Here is a 4,191-nt window from a genome sequence, read left to right as displayed (position 1 = left end):
GCAAGGGCCCTCCGCCACCGGAGGTGCCTCGGTGTCCATCGATGCTGCCTGAGGCTCGGGGGTAGGTCGGAAGCCCTCAAACGATGATCATCCTCATCCTCGCCTATCTCTTGAGCTGGTAGCACCAAAGTATAAACTCCTGTCCGAACTATGCGGACCATGCCCATCAATCTCAGTGTCTCTAAACTCAGGGCGGTAGGTATACTGCCTCTCACCCTCACTGAATCGAATCCAAAAAGACCCACGACCAACACTAATCTCGTAATGTAGGGGCCCGATAAGATCGCCTCCCGCCCAGCATAATGCCCCTGATGTCTGATGTACTCTGCCATGATGTGTCCTATGTGAATTGGTACGTGATAAGTGTCTAAATGTAGGTGTTTTTCATATATGTATCGTATGCACTTTGCATGTATTTTTGTGAGGTTTGATGCCCGCTTTCGCGCTTAATCGCTCTATTATTTGCTTTGTAGGGCATATGGAAGCCATGGAGAACAAGAAGATATCATTTTGGCAAAAAAGAGAAGAAAAATAGAATTTTATACTACCCCCATACTACCCAAAGATGGGGGCCGATGCACTCGTAGCAAAGGGATTGATTTGGTGTTCTCGTCCAGATTTTCATACTACCCAAGATATGGGGCCGTATGGAGGCCGTATGCACCCCTGTATGGAACGCGAATCTAGGGTTTCTGAGTGCTATACTGACTCCCCATACGACCCCCTATACGGCCCGTATGCCCTCTGGGGGTATATATACTCACTTTTAGGGCTGATTAAAGGACTTTTGTTGGCCGACTTTTTGGGAGATCATTTTGGGAGATTTTGGGCGACCTTTGGGGAGGAGAAGAAGGGCAAGAAAGCTAGAAGATCATTCAAGCCCAAGGTCCAAGGCTCTCAAGGCAAGAAGGCAACATCATTCAAAGGGGAGATCGATCACGACTTGAAGGAAGGAGAACTGCTGCTAGAGGAAGCGCCATTCGGCATTCCTTTGGCGGGGGAAGCGCCATTTCGGCATATTCTCGCCTCATCCTTCACCATTTCATCTAGGGAGTGTCATACTATGTCTTTGTTTCATGTTTTGCTTGATTGTATGCTTTGTTATGAGATGATGACAGACTAGACCCCCAAGGCCACCGGGTGTTGGTGAACCTTGGGGGGTTTTTATCATGTATTTTTGGATGATTACTTGTTAATTCTATGCTTGGGTATGTTTTGAGATCTAATCCATTGTTTTTCATGCTAAGTGTTACACCAAGGAGAAACCGTAGCTCTTTTTATGAATGATGCATGTAGATGTGACTTGCTCGCATGTATTAGGTCATGAATGGATTAGAAGGGGATACTTGTATCATCACGCCGAGAAATCGGGTGTTTGGTAGCCCTCCATGTAGGTTTAATCCAAGAAGAGTAGGTTTATTCCTAAGCTGAGATTTCCTTGTACTTAATGCAATCGTAGGGAATGTAGATTTGGAAGAAATTCCTATCTATGTTCGTATGGGATTAGGGTTCAATCACGAGAAATTGGGGTTGTTCTAATCTTGGAATCTCATGGTCCAATTTACCCTTGCATCTTTTAAATCATCATCCATGTTGCATGATAACCCCTCAAGGGGATCCACATCCATAGGCCTTTGCACTTCATTGATTCTCTTGCTTGCTTATTGCTTGTTCTCTCTAATTTGCTAGCAAATCTTGTGTTTAGTTTTTATTTGTATTTAGTAGAGTAAATCCATCACTTAAGATCTTAGGCTAGATAATAGCTCGAGAAGGAGTAATAGGAGATCCTTAGCCCCTGTGAATACGATCCTCGTGTCTTTGCACGAGGTATTACTTGGCGATCCCGCATACATTCTGCGGGAAGCGATCAAGTTTTTTTGGCGCCGCTGTCGGGGACCATTAAGGAATTCTAGGAAACTTTTTAGATTATTACTCTAGCCATTTCATTCTTTTACTCATTTGTTGTTTTTTTCTTTTTCCCTTGATCTTAACTTTCTATCAATTTTTTTCTTGGTTGTGCAAGGTATCGGCATGACACGCTCGAATCCATCGACCTTGATTACACCATACATGGCAAATCCGAACATCAAGTTGGAAGACTACGTATATAGATTTGACGGTCGGATTAATGGGCAAACCCAACTTCATGTTTCACAATTTCCGAATGATTGTCTAGACGCACTTTTACTATCAGGGACCCTAGTATAGCTTATGATGGAAGTGACTGGCACACAGTGTTTAAGACCTTTTTGGAAAGTGGTGCCCCATCACGAGCGAAGGAAACATGTCACTAGCCGAACTGCTTTATGTTGACTACCGAGGGTCGAGATCCACCGCCATGAATCCCACTCGAGGATTGTACTCGAAATGGGCCGATGCTAGCATTGGTACAGAACTCGATGTGGAGCCCTCAAGATATACAAAGATGAAAGTCCCCGGATGTGGTACTAGATGTTGTGAGTTTGGTGTCCATGGTATCGAAAAACAACTCGATGATATTGCAGTGGTCGTAACAGTGGTGATGGGCTTTGGAACAGAGGGTTACCGCCATCAACCGAGGAAGCACCCGACTTGGAGTTAAAATCACTACTGCACTCATCTTGAATATGCTTTTTTTGGGAGAAAATACGCAGCTTCCAAATCATCATCTCTGCAAAACCTATCAACCGAAAGCGTAAGAATAGATTGGTGGATATGCTAAAGAGGCACAAGAGCGCGATTGCTTGGAAGATTGCGGATATAAAAGGATTAAATCCGCCGGTTTGCACTCACAAAATTCTAATGACGGATGAACACAAGCCCACAGCCTTGCCCCAAAGAAGACTCAACCCAAACATGAAGGAAGTGGTTCGGGCAGAGATCATCAAGCTACTCGATGCGTGCATTATCTACCCGACATCGATAGCTGAGTGGGTAAGCCCCGTCTGTGTGGTCCCAAAGAAGGGGGGATGACCGTGATCACCAATGAAAAAAATGAGTTGATTCCAACTCGCATAACCACCGGGTGGAGAGTATGTATCGACTATAGAAAACTAAATGACGCCACCCGAAAAGATCATTTTCCCCTACCATTCATTGACCAGATGCTAGAGCGATTAGTCGGACATTCTTACTATTGCTTTTTGGATGGGTTCTCGTGTTATTTCCAAATCCCTATCGCCCTCAAGATCGTGAAAAAGACCACCTTCACTTGTCCCTATGGCACCTTTGCTTATCGCCGCATGCCTTTCGGGTTATGCAACGCCCCTGCCACCTTCGTAGGTGCATGACGGCCATTTTCGAGGATATGGTGGAAGATTTTTATGGAGGTATTCATGGATGATTTCTCCGCCTTCGGTGATTCATTTGATGTTTGCCTCAAGAACCTTGAGTTGGTCCTTATTCGATGTGAAGAGACTAACTGGTGCTAAGTTGGGAGAAATGCCATTTTATGGTCCAAGAAGGGATAGTTTTTGGGTCACAAAAATCTCTAAAGATGGAATTGAGGCTCGATAGGGCAAAAAAATCTCTACCATTGAAAAAGCTACCACCTCCAAATTTCGTGAAGGCCATAAGAAGTTTTTTTGGGACATGCCGGGTTTTTATAGACGATTCATCAAGGATTTTTCAAAAATTGCTAGGCCCCTAACAAGGTTACTGGAAAAAGATGTCCCATTCGAGTTCAATAACGATTGCATGGCGCCCCTTCACGGTGCTCAAGGAGAAGCTAATCCAAGCACCCATCATGGTCGCCTCCCGATTGGGATTCCCCATTCGAATTGATGTGTGATGCGAGTGATTTTGCAGTTGGGGCTGTGCTTGGTCAGCGGAGAGACAAACATTTCCACCCCATCTACTACGCAAGCAAGACTCTAACGGGTGCCCAACTCGAATTACACTACCACCGAAAAAGGAACTACTTGCCGTGGTCTTTGCCTTTGATAAATTCCGGTCATATTTGGTTCTTTTCTAAGGTTGTGGTGTACACCGATCATTCAAGCTGAGGTACCTACTTAGCAAATCGATGCAAAAACCTCGCTTTGATAAGGTGGGTTTTGTTGCTCCAAGAATTTGACCTTGAGATTAAGGATAAGCGGGAGCGGAGAATCTCACCGCCGATCATCTATCCCTGCTAGAAGCCCCCGCCCGAAAACCGTAAGAGAAAAAGGACATTAATGACTCATTCCCCGAGGAGCATCTCAGATAATATTC

Source organism: Dioscorea cayenensis, chromosome 1 (genome assembly GCF_009730915.1).
Source record: "Dioscorea cayenensis subsp. rotundata cultivar TDr96_F1 chromosome 1, TDr96_F1_v2_PseudoChromosome.rev07_lg8_w22 25.fasta, whole genome shotgun sequence".
Taxonomy (NCBI): domain Eukaryota; kingdom Viridiplantae; phylum Streptophyta; class Magnoliopsida; order Dioscoreales; family Dioscoreaceae; genus Dioscorea; species Dioscorea cayenensis.
Note: the sequence above shows the minus strand (reverse complement) of the source record.